The 17,296-nt window shown below is 44.3% G+C and overlaps 1 protein-coding gene and 1 pseudogene across 7 annotated transcripts in view; both read right to left on the bottom strand.

The window, feature by feature from the left end:
• March8 (membrane associated ring-CH-type finger 8) overlaps positions 1-17,296 on the bottom strand; it is an 89,538-nt gene that overhangs the window by 24,348 nt on the left and 47,894 nt on the right. The gene's annotated exons all lie outside the window — the stretch shown is intronic.
• LOC105741243 lies at positions 2,489-3,421 on the bottom strand (annotated as a pseudogene).

Genomic DNA, 17,296 nt, shown 5'->3' with positions numbered 1-17,296 from the left:
ACAGGAACAAAAACAAGGTAAGGCACAAAAAATGAAAGTTAAACTATGCATAGTAGTACATGCCTATAATTCTAGCCTCTGGGAGGCTGAGCAGGAGACAGGGCAATTTAGTGAGACACTGGCCCAACATAAAAGTTAAAACCATGTACTAAACTAAAATCAAAATGGGTCAAAGATCTCAATGTTAACACAAACAATGTGATGAAAGATAAAGTAGACAAAACACTTGAAGATATATAAGCAAGGACTTTCTGAACATAACCTCAACTGTTCAAAACATAACATGAAGAATCAACACATGGGATCATGTCAAATTTAGAAACTTCTGTAAAGAAAAGAAAGCAACAAACAGATTGAAGAGACAACCTACAAAACGGACAAAAAACCTGCCACTCACTCCTTAGACAGAGGATTAACATCTAGAATATATAAAGAATTTGTCAAAATTAGATTCCCCAAAATAAAAGAACCAATAAAAAATGGACAACTAAAATGAACAAAAACTTCTAAGAACAAATACAAATGGCCAATAAATATACACAAAAAAATGTTCAACATCTCTGAACATTAGAGAAATGTAAATTAAAACAGTATGAGATTCTACCTTATTCTAGAAAGAATGACTATCACCAAGATATCAGATAATAACAAATGCTGACAGGTAGTGGGAAGAGGAGCCTTTCTATATTGTCGGTGTGAACATAAACTCGTACAACCAGTATGAAAATCAGTATGGAGCCTTCTCAAAAAGCTAAAACCAGAAATTCCATTCAATCCAGTATTCCCCTTCTAAGTATCTTTCTGAAAGAGTCAAATACATCATAGTACAGAGATGTATGCACACCCATGTTTATAGCACCACAATTCACAATCGCTAAATCTTGGGAGCAGCCTGTATGTCCATCAGCAGGTGAGGGGTAAGGAAAATGTGGAGTTTATGCATAACAGCATACTACTACTCTGGCATAAAGGGTATAGCCAAGTCACTTGCAGGTGCATCTGAAATTCACCTGGAGACTAGAATGTTCGTGAAATAAACCAGATACAATAGCTTAAGTCTTACATGGTTTCTCTTACATGAGAAACACAAAATAAATAGAGTAAAAGACAATAGGAAACAGGGAGATAGAGCTTTCTGAAAGGAGAAGGGAATCAAGAGATTGAGGACAGGGAAGGAGGGGAGAATTACGATGCATATGTGCCAATTTTCCACAAGGAATGTGATCAGTATACACAATGAATAGGTACTAAAAATAAAAATTTTTTAAAAAGCTAAATGACAAATACATCAACAGCATTAAACATATTCAAAATAAGAGTTGCTAGAGTGGATAAAAATATAAAATATATTGCTAAGTATAGGAGACACACTTTAGATTCAGAATTATAAAAAATAAAGCAAAAGTAAATAAAAAGATGTGAAAGACTGCAATGTCACACCAAAATAAACACTAGAAAAGTTTAGTAAAATTTGAGGGGATGTTTCATTACCTAGTCAATCCAAAACAGAGCCATAACAAGTGTAAGTAGGTGTGCACCTGCTATGAGAGTGCCCAGGCACATGGCAAATAGACAACAGAAACCAGAAACCCATGATGACAGCAGACAGACCAGGCAGAGGAACCAACAGGAGACGTGGACAGCACCATGCAGCAGCTCAACATAAGTGATCCAACTGCAGCTGGGCCCGCTAGGGACACAGGCAGGGCACAGCCCACCCTGACCTTGCAGATGTATACAGGGGACCCACACAGACCACAGCAGGTTGCCCTTTTAAGTGCATATGGACAGACCCAGTGAAAGGCAAAAAACAAACCTCAACAGACTTAAAAGGACTGATTTCTGAGAACAGTTAAATTTTAGTTAAGATTATGTTAACATAAGTTAACACATGTACAACTTGCAGAAATTAACCAGTTCTACAGTAACAGTCACATTCAGAAAAACTTAACAGAAAAACTAGGAAACTTATTTTTTTCTTTTTCAGGTTTAGGAAATAAAGTTCGTTGAGATCTTGAACATTTTGGATGAAACTAACAAAAAACTATGAAGACACATTCAAACTGTGGTGCTGTGAGGAGCAACACCATCTTACTTAGTTCCCATGATACATGCTCGGTGATGGTGCCCCCTGGGAGGGGCCTGTGGGGAGAAGTGGAGTGCTTCAAGCAGGCTGCCCTGGAATGGGGAGGAGGTTGAGGCAACGTGCATGTCAGGAACCTTACATGGTGGTGCACTCTGGCTGAGCATGCACTGAGCTCACACAGGTGGGAAGCAAGCAAGCAATCGGAGCAAGAGTGTTTGTCCTCAGTGTCATAAATACGTGTTTTGCAGCAGGGATGTGATTGTGTTTTGGTGTCAGAGGGATGAGCAGAACAGGGGTGTCAGTGGGCAAGTCTGAAAACAGTTTGGCATGCACAGGAATGAGGTGTGGACGAGGTTCCTGCCTGGGTCACAGTGCATGGACAGCTAAGAGTGCTCGGCGGCATCACACAATTCTGTCCTCCCTTGAGTGCTTCTGAGCCACCTTGCCCCCATTCACCTGGTCCATCACCAGTGTCTCCACCTTGGGCTGTGCCTGTGGCAGGCTGGCATGGCAGATGGGATGGGCCACACGGACATGTGCCTTGTGTAGCTTCTCGTGGCTGTGCTGTGCTGCATGCCAGCGCCATGGTCCAAGGCGATGGGCGGGATGACGAGTGGCTGCTCCTTGATGAGCTGGACCTCGGCTGCCTCACAGGCCAGCAGGAACGGGGTGGAGTCAGCCATGGTGTCCACTGGCTCATGCAGCAGCAGCTTGCAGCTCTCAGCCCCAAACCTGTAGACCTCCTTGAACTCGGGGTGCAGTGGGGCCGAGAGGCTCTTCTTCATGCGGCAGCATGGTGTCTCAGGTAGCTTGTCCTGGGAAGGGGGTGGGGAGGGTGCCAGCTTGTAGCTGGCCAGCGAGGGACTGCCAACTGGGCTGGTGTCCGAGGTGCTGCTGGAGCTGAGCAGCTTCTTCTTGGCAGCACGCAGCTGCAGGGTGAGGTAGGCCACAGTGCCGGTGCAGCAGGCTCAGCTTGTGGCTCTTTACCTTCAGCTCCTCCAGGTACCATTTCTCACACTCACAGGTGTTCTCCAGCCTGGCGATCACAACATTCTTCTACTCTAGCTTGCACAAAAGGCTCACCATTCTCATCCTCCATGCTCACAGCTGGGCCTCCAGCTCCTCACAGCGCCTCTGTAGCTCAGCGCTCCTGAAAGAGGCATCACCTGGCTGTTCAGAACTCTTGAGTGTCAGCTTGTATGGTAAATCTGTGCAGTGCTGCTATAGCCGCCTGATCTCAGCATGCAGCATGCTGGGCTGCTCCCACTGCAGGAACAGGAGGTTGTTCTGTGCACTGTGCAGCTGGTTCTCCAGATTTGTGGTGGCCATGCTGACATCCAAAGACCAATGGCGCGGCCGTCCAGTCCCTCAGGCGGCTCCCGGCTAGGCGCGGTTCTCCAGGCAGGCAGGCTGCAGCAGGGACCGGCAGCCCATGGGTGAGGGCCGAGCCAGGTCAGAGGGAAACTTATTTCAGATGAATAAAAATGACACAAAATGTTTACAGCTATAAATGCCCTTGTTAGTAAGAAAGGGCACAGAAAAAAGCAGTCATTGTGCAAGCTGGGAAGGGATGGTTCATCAGAAACTACATTTTCTGGAACTACGACTTTAAACTTCTTGTCTTTAAAACCACGAGAAATGGAGTTTCTGCTGTGTAAGCCACCAAACTGCAGTCCTTTGTTATGGCAATCTGAACAGCTAACACAGATACTGTCAAAGGAAACGACAGGTGGTAGCTGGTGGTGCAGGCTGAATGCTTCCTTCCTAACATACGTAACACGCTGGGGATGTCAGCACAGAACAAAGAATGTACAATTCGCCACCTCAACCACATTCAGGTGTACAGTTCAGTACTGTTTAGTATATCCATTCTGTTGTGCTAATAACTCCAGAACTTGTTCTCAGGCATCCAGTCACAGCCACAAAAAGCTAACACCGAATTTCACAGCACTTTACATCTAGCTATATCTACTTTTCTCTGTAAAGTTTCTCTCGCTTTTATAAATCTGGTTATTTTTAATATAGTGTTCATCATGATGTTTGTGATTATTCCATCTACAATTTTTGGATTGACTATCTTTTCTGCTTCCCTGTTGGTTTTATTCCTCTTGAAATAAATGCTCATCAAATTTTTCATTTTTGAAAATTATCAGTAATAAGTGAACTGTTGCCATATATAACTATTGAACTATCTTTTTTCATCTACAGATATTCTGTCTGCTTTAGACATCCTGAGTCCCTTGCTCAGCTACAGGCCACAGAAGCGTGTCACAGCCGCAGGGAAAGGACTAGGCCAGAAACATGTATGCTCAGGTGACACTTCTCAAGCAACTCTGAAGCCACTAGCACACTGAGGCAGGCTTCCTAGCCTCTTACCAAGAAGAATATGTAAGAATGCTCACTCCAGACCCAGAAGTGTATAAATAATCATATATGGCTGAATTAACTCAGGAGGGATGACTGCTGTTTTTATCTGGAATACTGTCAGTACTGTTTCAATATTCTACTATTTTCTAGACATACAAGGGAGCCCTGTTCTCTTCCCTCTTAATGCTCTTGTCTCAGTTACTTTTTCTCTTGTTGCTGAACCAAAATACCCAACACCCAAAGTTAAGGAAGAAAAAAGTTCATTTAGCTCTGTTTGTAGAGGTTTCAGTCCATCATCAGCTGGCTCCAACACAGGGTGACACATGGAAGGGCCAACATTTCGTGGCAGCAGAAGACAGAAAAAGCAACGACCAAGGAGACAAGCCCCATTCTGTCCCTTACATCATATTCAGTCTGCTGGGATTAAAGTGGTGCCAGGCCAATCAGTGGACTGATCCAATAATCATCTACCCTTAATTCAAGCATTGCACAGTATGAATTAATCACATGCTCCAGGTTCAGCCACCTCCCAGAAAACCACTATGACTGCATAAGGCTTTGGTAGGACATCGAGACACAAACCATAACAGCTATTGATAACGCCTAAGGATTCAGTAAACTCCACTTTGATAAACTGAAATATAACACTTATCAACAGTATCTTATCCTCTGTACTTGAGCCTTCCAGAATCCAGAAACTTATTGAATATTCTTGCTTTCATGGCAATACAGTTATGTGCATAAATTCAATAGGCTCAATATGCCTGTACTAGTTCATAACTGAAAACAGGTTTTTTTCCAGCGAAACTCACGTTTGCAAATGATGCTCATCTGATCTGATACAGGAGACATTTGGCAAGCACTGAGGCTGACTTTACAGGCTATGCATGTCAAGCTTCTGTGGGAAGGCGGGGGCACAGAGTTTCCATCTTACAAGTGAGTAAGGAAGGCCACTTCCTAGGAAGTTCAGTGTATTTAGGAGACTCAAAAAACAAGGAATCTGTTTTGGTATTACAGGTGAATCCAGTAACAAGTCCTTGGCTTCCTCGCCTTTGGACCACATGCAAACTTAGGAAAGCCTTGTAAACAGGCCAAATCTGATGTTATTTTTTTATTATGAATAAATTTTACATAGCATTAATTTGTAACAAAATAGAAGAGCCTATAGGAAAAAATTTCAACAGAAAATTATATGCAAGTCTTGGCAAATCACAGGTACATAACAGGTAAATGATGCCGTCTGAAAGTGATATGATGACTTTATGCCCATATCCAAAGCCAGTTATGCCCCCATCTGTAATTCATCTCAACATTTTTATTCCACAGAAACTAGAGCTATTTTCAGTTTCTCCTTTGAACTCACACACAACACTGCCTGGTTCAATCGTATCACATGAGTAAAGTTAATTCTTTAATATGTGCTCATTGCAGTCATGATTTTTCATGTTCAAAAACAAAACCTTAGGGCCAGTCAAATAGCTCAGCGGATTAAAGTGCCTACAAGCAGGCACAGGGGCTAAGGGTTCGATTCTGGGACCTGCTGTGCCGGCCCCACCCCTGGGATGCGCTGAGACAGCAATTGAGCCTGGGCATGGTGGCACGCGCCTGTAATCCCAGCTCTTGGGAGGCTGTAAACAGATGGATCGTTAGGAATCTGATCTAGTAGTGAGACCCTGAACACCCTGTAGACTCCTCCCGAAAATACAAAAAAAAACACAAAAAAACTTAACTTTTCTCTATTTGTGACCTCATCTTTGTTGTTTTGATTTTTTTATGGCACACATCCATAACAAATTTTAAAATGTTCAATCCAGTGGTATTTAGTACACAGCATTATACAACCATCAACACTATCTAGTTCTACAGAGTTTTAACATCCTAACATAAGACCCCAAGTCCTTATATTAGTAGTCTCTCTGCCTCTGCTTTCCCAGCCCTGGCCATCACTAATGTACTCCATGGATTTGTCCGTCCCAGATATTTTATACAAATGGAGCCATGAGATATGTGGTCTTTTGTGATTCACTCCTTCATTTGGCCTAATATAGTCAAGGTTCATAAATGTAGCATTCATCAATGCTTTGTTCCTCTTTCTGGCTGATATTCTACTGTATAAAAGTACCACATGCTGTTTATCCATTCAACCATTGACAGGAACTTGGGTGCTGCCTGCCATTTGGCTACGGTAAAGAGTGTTGCTGTGAACATCAAGATACATGTTTTTACTTGAACATCTGTTACAGCTCAGGCTATGAACACAGGAATGGGATTTCTGGGTCATGTGATAGGAAGTTCTGTTCAACTGCTGAGAAACTGTCAAAGCCTTTCCCATGGCAGTTATAGTAGTTTACATCAGCAGCAGCAACATAAGAGGGTCCACATTTTTCCAAATCCTCACCAACACTTGTTAATTACAGCCACCTCAGTGGGAATGAATTGGTATGTCTTAGTGATTTTTCATTTGCATTTCCCTAAAGAATACTTACATCGAGACTGCTGTGTACTAGTGATGAAAACTGTCTTTTGACATCTTTTGACATGGATGCTAACGTGCCAGCCAGCCACAGCCCTGCAAGAATACAATCTTCACCTGTGAAATGGAGAGGCTCAGATTGCAAAAAGTACGTCCTGAGCTCCCAGCTCAGTAGCTACCAGGACATGCAGAGTATTCAGTGGCACCAGAACTCAAATATAGCTGTCAGGATTCATACTGCTACCTTCTCCTGGCACAGCAGTAATGAACCCTACCTGTTACCACTGACTGAGAGAATAGGCTGAATTCGTCCTTAAATACTGACCTTCAGAGGGCAGAGAGAAAACAGAGCTGCAGGAAGGACTATCTTTTCCCAAATTTTAAAATTATTCCAACGTGGAAAGGCTGGAAACTAGAATTACTCAGATTACAGATGCTTTACATAGCATAGAGCTTTGGTTTACATGAGTTACAACTTTACTATATTGAAAAAATAAAGTATTAAAAATCTTACATTTGGGCTGGTGAGATAGCTCAGCAGTCTAAAGCGCCTGCTTAGGAACGCTTCAGCAAGCGCAAGGACTGCAGTTTGATTCTGGGTACCACATGCTACGCCCACTATGCCCCCAGGGTGGGCTAAGCAGGCCACAAAAAAAAAAAAAAAAGGAAGAAAAAGAAAAAAACCTTACATTTAAAAAATGGCTGTAAGGACCAGGGAGATGGCTCAGTGGAATAAAGCGCTTTCCTGGCAAGCACAGGGGCCTGAGTTCAAACCCAGGTTCCAAAAAAAAAAAAAAGTCTGTGACAGCACAGTACTCCAGTGTGTATAAATACCATGTCTGCTTTACCCATTCATCTGCTGATGGACATGCATTTCCAAGCTCTAGCGGTTATAAATTATGCTGCTACCAACACAAGAGTGCATGTATTCTTCTGATATAATGTCTTCTTCACTTCTGGAAAGATTCCTTGGGCAAAGCTGGGTCAAATGGAATTTCTATTTTTAGTTTTTTGAGAAATCCCCACTTTCTATAGCGGTTGGCCAATGACTACATCTTGAAAACATAATGTTAAGTGAAATACAACAGACACACAAGCTTAAATATCACATGGCTTCTCTTCTATGAGAAACTTTAAAATATACATACAAGCAAAAACAAAATAGAAGACAGATGAATAACAGGAAACAAGAAGTTCAAATAATTACCCAGGTTACCTATCCAGTTGTTTCCAAAAAATTTTAATATATATGCTAATTTGTTTCATTTTTACCAGTTTCTTATCTTTTTTGTCTATATCTTATATTGTGAGTAACTACATCTAAGATTGTGACACGTAATATAGTAATCATTCTCTATTATTATTTTGTTATGAATTTGTTCATAAAACTATCACTGTGGTTGTTGCAACAGGCAGAAACCATGTGCCTCAAACTTCGTGTGCTCAAGCCTAACCCTCATGTGACTTCCTTAGAGAGCTTCAGGAGATCTCAAGTTGAATCTTCCTGATGCTGGGGAGCCCACTCTAACAGGCCTGGTGCTCTTAGGAGAGGACCCTACAGCAAGGAGAAAAGACTGTCACCTGCAAGCCAGAAACAGTCACACCACACCTGCACTCTGGACATTCTTGTTTTCAGAAATTTGGGGAAATAAATTTCTCTTTCTATAGCCATGTGGTCTGTGGGATTTTGTTATGGCTGCCCTTGTGCACAAACAGAGGCAGCAAGGAGGACTCAGGAAAATCACCACACAATCTGTATCTCAAAAATTAAAGGAAAGACAAGTTACCATTAGAAAAAACAGCCATGTTTTAAACAAAATCATTTTACAAGAAGTTCAAAATAAGGCAGGTATGGGGGCACATGCCTGTAATCCCAGCACTCAGATTGAAACAGGGGAACCAACAATTCAAGGACTGCCCTAGGCTACAAGGAGAGATCTTATCTCAACAAAAAAAATTCAAACTTCAAATAAAATTCAGGAAGCATTCCATTGTTACAACTTTAATAATGAACTTAATGTAAAATAAACAAGTCACAAAGAAAGAACCTACAATTTATAAAGCTGTAGGTCTGTCTACAAATTGTCTAAAGTTATTTATTTAAAATAAGCAAAAATAAATCAATTATTTGTCTTATGTAAAGCAGCTGACCCAGATTTATAGTAGTGCAATGGTTTCTGGCCCCAGACTTACATTTTAAAGTTTTAATAAAGCAATAATAAACTCACAGCAACTAGGAAACACCTGAGATGACCTAACACAAGACTGTGGCAGCCCCTTGCTTGGACCTTGCTCTCTGGTGCCAGCTCACTGTGATCTCCTGTCTGGGTTGGGTTGTGTGGGATGGGAGCTACAGGGATGGTCTCTGGGGCTCTCTTGTGCTATCACAGGGTGGGCTACCTGCTGAGGGCCACTAGCACCACACACCTCAGCTTACAGCTCCTGTGAATAAAAGAAGCTGGTTTTCTTCTAATGTGGACCCATGCTTTTCCAAATCAACATGGTCTGATTAGAATCCTAATCTTCTCAGCAATGTAAGAAGACAATCTTTTCTGGACATATTTTCCACTTTTCTTTTTTGAGTACTAAAATAAGGTTTTGCTGAAAGACAAAAGGTCATTGCATTCATTGCCATGGTTTCATTTTAAATATTAAAAACAGGCACTTAGAACAAGCATCCTTTGTCTTCAAGCTGTTCAGGTCCTGGGCACAGCCCGGGATCACTACAGGACACCTACAATGACCAGGTGCTGTTCCAGCCCTCAGACACAACAGGCAGACCAACACCACGCCCTTTAGCACTCAAGAGCAAAAACAATGAGGAAGAGACCAGGAACTCACCTAAGAGCTCAGAGTGTGCAAGGTCGGGGGACGTTTCCAAGATTTTAAAACCAAACATGGTATCTGCTGAAAAACTAGTGTGTCCACTTTGGCTCAGACTCCTTGAGGCTCTATTTCTCATCTTTACTATTTCTGCGTCCCCACAGCTCACGGCATCTCACAATATCAGCAAAGTTAACAGAGACAGCATCCATACAAAATCAGAGGGACATAACAAAACTATTATGCCAGCCTTGCCAAATGTAATTACATGTCTGGCATGTGTGCACGTGCACACACACACACACACACACACACACACGGCAAATAAGACCAACAAACAGAACAAAGACCCTTTGTTCTATCATCTATACATTTCTACATCTATGAAAAGCTAAAAGGTCTTCTCAGAATGAATGCTCTAATAGAGAACCAGAGACCTCTCAAACAATACTTCCTCTAGAAAGCAGCGAGCACTGCAGCTGTCCACATGCAGTCTGTGAACTATGCTGTCTTTCTCGGGGTTTTCCAAACCACTACTTCTGTGGTTAAAATTCAACTGGCAACATTACAGCAATAAAAAAGATTCCTTTAGACCAATTAAAAAATGCTACAATTCACATATTTACCTACTGGTTTTAAGAATGCTTTCCATGATTTCAAGGACCAGTTTTTGTTTTTAAAAAATACACACACACACACACACACACACACACACACACACACCCCTTGGACGAGGTAAGCTGCTAATCACCCCTCTCTTGGGTACCTCAACAGGGAGTCCTGTCAGGTGACTTAAAGTCCACACAGAGCAGTTCTAGGGCTTCACGCCATCCCCAAGATCAGAAGGCACCCAGGCAATGCACACAGAGCCCTTCCCCTACCTGCAGCTTCATCCTGCAGCAGGACTGTACCAGTGTCACAAGGGCAGCTCTACCCACAGCATGGTACCCTGCTGGGCCCACTGCAGCTGCTGCACAGGGTCACTGCCAAAGTCTTATGAGGGCTTTTTAAGCCTTTCGTGCAACTAACTCCTGTGATCAAACTGGACTGACTACTTCCTCCACTTGATTTCCAAGGAAGAGAAAGTAAATGCATAATTCATGACAAGGCCATTCCAGCAAAGATCTGGCTTCTCTACATGTCTGTCTGGCAGATTCTCAGCCACCCTTGCTGGTTTGCAAGGAGGGCAAGTTTGGTTTCCCGATCAATCACAGTGAAGGTTCCTGGATCTGTTTGCCTCTTTTGTGTGCTGACCTATTACCCAGACTTACTTGAGATTTTTTTTTTTAATGTAGAAAAGATAAATGATTAACCATAAATGACTGAAAGAACAAAAAAGAGATACTTCCCCCCTCCCCCCAAACCTATCCAGTGCTGAGGCTCTGGCTGCAGGAAGGGTCCTAGAGTGTCTCTATGGCCAGCAATGTTTTCTGGTGAGCAGAACCAGCTGCTGGGACCAAGAAAACACCATGCAAGCCAGAGGAGGAGAGCTGCTTCTCAATGCCAGGAGATTCAAGAGGAATCTCCTGTTCTGAACAATGAATAAACCTGCAGTCTCACTGGTATTCTAGGAAGCATATGAACATTTATCCCTTTAATCTGCTAAAGCTTACATTTCCATTCTAGTGACTGTGGAACAGTTGGCTCTCTACCACTCAGGCAGTCTTCTAAGAGCAACCTGGACTCCTCCGCTACCTCCACCTCAGAGAGGCCCAGCTCCTGCAATGCTCTTTGTATCTTCCCATACCCCTCAACCATACCCCAAACCAGACCTAACTGATTTGCTTCTCTTTCTCCTTTTAGAAACATGTTCAGCTTCTCTCCATCAGCTAGCTGTGTGGCCATGAGCACTGTTTCTCACTTCTTCTAATGAATTTCTTCCTCTGCAAACTAGTGTTTTCTGTCTCCTTGTACTTTATTCTATTATTTGTATTACTGTACTTCATTCTAATATTTCATCATTATATCACTTTTGATTTTATGCTTTGTAAAATTCAACTTCATATTAAGCTGTTCCACATACCCAGGAATTTTGGAGCAGGGATAGGGTGTCACTAAGTTACCCAGGCTGGTCTTGACTTACAATCCTCCTGCTTTTGCTTGAAGGTAGCTGGGATTGAGGTATGCCCTGGCTCCTTTCTTCCCTTCTTGAAGAGTAATAATCTCTTCCAGGATAGACTCTGCATCCTTCTTCCACACATGCCAGGCCTCTGCCTCACGCTACATGTATGCAGAGGCCTTGTTCACATGTCATGCCCTGCCACATCTGCAAAGGGGTGTGCTGTGCAGCCCTTTCTTCTCTCTGGTCCACCAAAGCCCAGCCCTCCAGCCACATCAGGAGCTCCAGCTGGGGGGCTGTACTCCTTGTACAGATGTGAGAAGGGGGCCCCTGGAATGTAACAAAGGAAAAGGGAACCAGCCCAGCTGGGGCCCAGACTCTGTGCAGCCCTTGCAGTGCAGAGCTCTGAAGACACTGAAGAGCAGTGCTGTCTTCACAGAGTCCTCCAGCCTGAGCACAGGACTCTCCCATTGACCTCTTCCTGATCTCTTTCTCCTGCTCCCTTCTTTCCCAGGCAGGACACAGGAGCTACAATTCTCCCTCACACACAGGTCAGTAGAACTCCATTCTCCTGAAGCCGGCCATAAGCCTAGATGGCACTCAAACCTCCTCTGCCTGGCTTTGCCGAGCTGCCCGAAAAGAAACTGTCTGAGCTGCCTGACAGATCCAGACCCTGAACCAGCAGGTGTCTTGTCCCACACTCAGAGCACCTCAAAGAGAGGCAAGAAGGATCTACAAAAAGCTGCTCACTGGGTCCCGCACTGGGACCCCCTTCTGTCCAATCTCATTTTACATAGTCACTCAGGCTTTAAAGAGTCTGTGTTTTGGTGGCTTCGTTCTGAAGGTTCCTGTGTCACTCTGATGAGATAAATCTCCAAAGCCTGCCTCTTGTTCACCTATCCTGTGATAGGGTAGGATCTTGTCATCCCTCTTCCAGCTCCACAGGCCCTTCATTTCTTGATGCCTCATGGAAAGTCACCTGGCTTGGGCTCTTCTTCCTCTTTGCAGTCACCCCTCTTCCTCCAAACACAGCCATCCTTGCCCCCTGTTCCCACAGCAAGACAGACCAGGAGCCTGTCCTCTGGCTCACAATGGGCCTCTGCATCCACCTCTGTTTCCCCAGAGATTGGCTTCTCCTGTTTTTGTTCTGCTCCTCCTGGGTCCTAGGTGAAGACAGGATGATGGCCACTGCCACACTTTTCTGCCCGGCCCAGATACCTAGCACTATGCTCTCCTGTGGGTGGGTGCCCCTTGGCCCAGGAAAGCAGCACTTAGGGCACACAGCTGTTAAGGATGTATCCAGGAGTTCCCTGCACTGTGCAGGGCAGGATCCTCTCAGCCAAGCCAGCTGTGTTCTTAAAAATGCACATCTGCCTCACATCAGCAGCTATCTTCTTTGCTGGATTTGCTGCTGGTCTATTTCTGCCAGTTTTCACCTATTTGCTTTTCTAACTATGAAGTCTAAAGGATGCATATTTTGGACTTTCTCTTCTGCCATCTTTAAACACAAATCACACTACTTAAAGAACCCCCCCACACACACACACATACACGTATACACGCACACACAAAACCTTGCTAGACTCCATCAAACATAGCACTAGCTACAAAGACTTTCTGCAAAATGGATGCTCAATAAAAACTAGCACAGGAATATCATGACCACAGAACACTGCATGGACCTTTGTCTCCTGCTCCTCAGAATTCTGATGCTTCTCAGACCTGCCACTCCCCTTCCTCCCCAAGTGGGCCACAGGCTCAGCTCCTAGGGGTCAGGGTGATGATACCTGGAGATGTCTCCTCCCCTCAGAAAGAGCAATGGGCAGCCTCTCTTACTCCTTCCATTTACCTGTCTTGCCACATTCAGTCCTGAACACGTGGACAGCTGTGCCTAAGGATGGGAAATGCAGACAGCCACGCACAGCCATCAAAAGAACACGCCTTGAACACAGAGAGAAAACCTGGAGCACACCCTTGCCTTCTCCTGCTTCTAGACGATTTCACTGAGTTAGGGCAGTTTCCAGTGCTAAGGGCTAGGTTCACTCTATGTTGGCAACAGAAAGCATTTGACTGCACTTGGCTAGTCCTAATTCACATTAACAGGAGTATATCATAAATTAACACAGAACTTCACACTGATTACTGACAAGTCAAGCACACCTGAGGGCCCTCAGAAAGTCACCGAACCTCAGAGTTAAGAGACCAAGTCCTGTTCAGATCATCTAGCCTGACCTGAACCAAAACCAGAGCCTGAACCTCTCAGGTCATGGCCCAGACTGTTCTCTTTGGCATCTCCAGTAAAACAGGGCTCGTCAACCTCCAGGACAGCCAGTTACACACACAATGTCTCTGTCTCTATCTTTGTCTCTGTCTGTCTGTCTCCCCCCACTACCCTCCCAACCCTTCCTCCCCTCTCAGTCATCTAGTACCATCAGGCTCAGGCTTGGCCTGAGTTATCTGTGGGAACACTAAAGGAGGTCAGACTGTTTGGCCCAATGGTGGCAGCAGCAATAAAAAGTGTGTGGCTTAGCAGATTTCACCAGAGCACCAGTAGACAGGTGGCAACAGCGTGGACACCCATGGCTCTTCCTCAGGTTTATAAAATTTGCCTGTGGAGTCTATACACATACAAGCTTACCCCATACTCTGGGACCCACCCCCCCATTGCTGCCACCCTGAGAGTGATGCTGTGACAGAACACAGATGCATCTTATCTGGAGGAAGCGTATACCTGCTCTAAGACAGGATCTGGGCCCATGGTGCCCTTTGTGGGTCCCTCCACCTCTGTGAAGTGACTGATCTCCATGCCCTCTTGGCAGACTGAAGTATGAGGGAGCAGACTTTCAGTGTCAGCCAGGTGCACTCCGGAGCCTAAGGCGGGCAGGTGGTGAATTTGAGGCTAGCCTAGATTACAGAGCAAGACTCTGTCTCAAAACTCCAAAGACCAAACAAAAAGTCTTAGCTGTATGACACAGGCAAGGGTTTCTAACATCAGACAGGCAAAGGGACTGCTGGGCAACATGAGTCTAAGTGATAACTGACAACTTAATTGTCCAACTTCATGGTGATCGAAGTGTAAGTTTGTTTCTCATATATTTTTTGTAGTTTTATGAGTTATCACTTTGCTCTATTGCCTCTCAAATATTATCACCTATTCCTCAACTTGTGTCCTCTTTAAATATTCATACATGCTGAGTTTAAAATACCCTGACTGGGCCAGCCAAATAGCTCAGCGGATTAAAGTGCCTGCAAGTAGGCACAGGGGCCAGGGTTCAATCTCTGGGCCTGCAGTGCCGGCCAAGCCCTCGGGGTGCACTGAGACAGCAATTTCAGACTAGGTGTGATGGCATACGCCTATAATCCCAGCTCTTGGGAGGCTGTAAACAGGCAGATCTCTACAAGTCTGATCTAGTAGTGAGACCCTGAAGACCCTGTACACTCTTCCCTAAAAAATATAATAAAAAATAAAAATTCCCTGACAGATCATTCTAGAAGACCCTGAGTCCACACACAGCCTAGTAAAAGTGTTTCTCCAGCGAGCAACCATCCCAGCAGGTGACAGGACAGGTGACATGCACACCACCTGAGGACTGTGACATGTCCTGGGTGTCTGAGGCAAAGAACCCCTTAAAACTGCACTACTACTTCCCATCCAGGTTTGACCCAAACAATGGGAGCTCACAGTGGTCCCCTGCTCTGCACAGAGGTGGCCTCTAACAAGCTGCAAGCTGAGTTCTTCAGAAGCAAGCGTGGCCGGGAAGATGGCTCAGTAGAATAAGGGCTTGCCTGGCAAGCGCAAGGGCCTGAGTTCAATCCCAAGTTCAAAAAAAAAAGCAGATTTAGATTTTGGGGCCGGGGAGATGCCTCAGTGGAATAAGCACTTTCCTAGAAAGTGCAAGGGCCTGAGTTCAATCCCTGGTTCCGCAAAAAAAAAAAAAAAAAAAAAGCAGCTGCAGCAAGCATGACAAAGGTACCAATGCAGCAACAGGGTGGCTGCTGGGAGGGGCACTATATCATTCTCCACACAAGGAAGATAACAAATGATCTGAAATTTGGCCAGTTCCCAGAGGAGCTGGTGTGAGATGAGGCAAGGGGGGCACCGAAGTGGGGACAGCCTGGACACAGGGCACCCTGTGCTACACCTACCTATGCCTGATGCTTTCTTTACTCAGTACCTTGGTACAGTTCAATGAGTGGCAATCAGTATTTACTCAATACATTAATGAAAGCATAAGAGCAAGGAAAAAGTAAGACAATAAGAACACTTAATCATGCCCAGTGAGCACCTGTTCAGAGGCACCAAGAAGGGAATGGGGAGGGCGAGGTCATCAGGGAGGGAAAAGCAGCCTAAAAGACACAGCCAGCAGCACTGCAAGCAGCCTGCAAGAGTGACTCTGTAAAGGACAAGGGTCAGGGTAAAGGCCAACCAGAGAGGCCTGGGCCTCTCACTTTCTTTGCCTCAACTCAAAGGCGACAAGGACAAGGTGAGGACAAGAGGAGCTGGCATCAGCAAAGCCTCATGCAGAACAGCACCTCGCACAAAATGAACATAAGCACCTGCTGTGTTAAATTAAACAAAACAAACCCTTGGTAAGGCTCCACCCACCAAACATGTGAAAAACCACCGTGTGTGAAGAGTTAACAACATGATCTCCACCCACCGAAGGGGATGTGCAGAGTTTAACAGCTATGAATGGAACAGCTTTCATGGCCAAAGCTCTATCTAAGTAATAGTCACAAGAGAATTGCTTCACACAGACTCAGAGAAAACTGGAACTTCATTGCTACTCCAAAAACTACACCCATCCCACCCTCAAACACAGAGAAATCCTGTATAAAATGCAACGAAATCATTTTTAATACACAGCCATGCTCAAAAGAAAGCAAGGAAATTCCCAGTAATCAAAAACTTAAGGGGGCTGGTGAGATGGCTCAGTGGTCTAAAGCACCTACTTAGAACAAGCTTAGCAAAGCACAGGGACCGTGGTTCAATCCCCCAGCACCACATGCTGGCCAGCCCAGCCCCCTGGTGGGATGAGCTGCCCCCCCATATAAATAAATAAATAAAATTAAAAAATAAAAAATAAAAAAACCTTAAATCAGAAAATTTAACAAGGAGTTATAGCTAAATAAAAAGATATTTTAATTATATGTTCACAGTTACAAGAGGAAAAAAAACAGCAAAGACAAATTTATGGGAAAAACCACCAAAGTTTTTAAACTACTTAGTAATAGCATCCTAGCAGTGTTATTCACTATAACGGTTATATTAAGCAAACTGGAATAGTTTTCTAATTTTCAACAGTCATAGAATGTCTGAAACTCTGGTTCTAATTGTTTAATTCACACATGACAGCTGAAGCAAAGCACACCACCAAGCCCTACAGTGACACCTGGACAAACGTGTCCTCCATCACCTTCACTCAACCTGCCTGCAGCATACGAACAGCAAGTGCTTTGCTTTCCGCACAAACAGACCAGAGTCGCC

Source organism: Octodon degus, unplaced genomic scaffold (genome assembly GCF_000260255.1).
Source record: "Octodon degus isolate 3935 unplaced genomic scaffold, OctDeg1.0 scaffold00357, whole genome shotgun sequence".
NCBI classification, from domain to species: domain Eukaryota; kingdom Metazoa; phylum Chordata; class Mammalia; order Rodentia; family Octodontidae; genus Octodon; species Octodon degus.
Note: the sequence above shows the minus strand (reverse complement) of the source record. Positions and strands in the feature narration are given on the sequence as shown.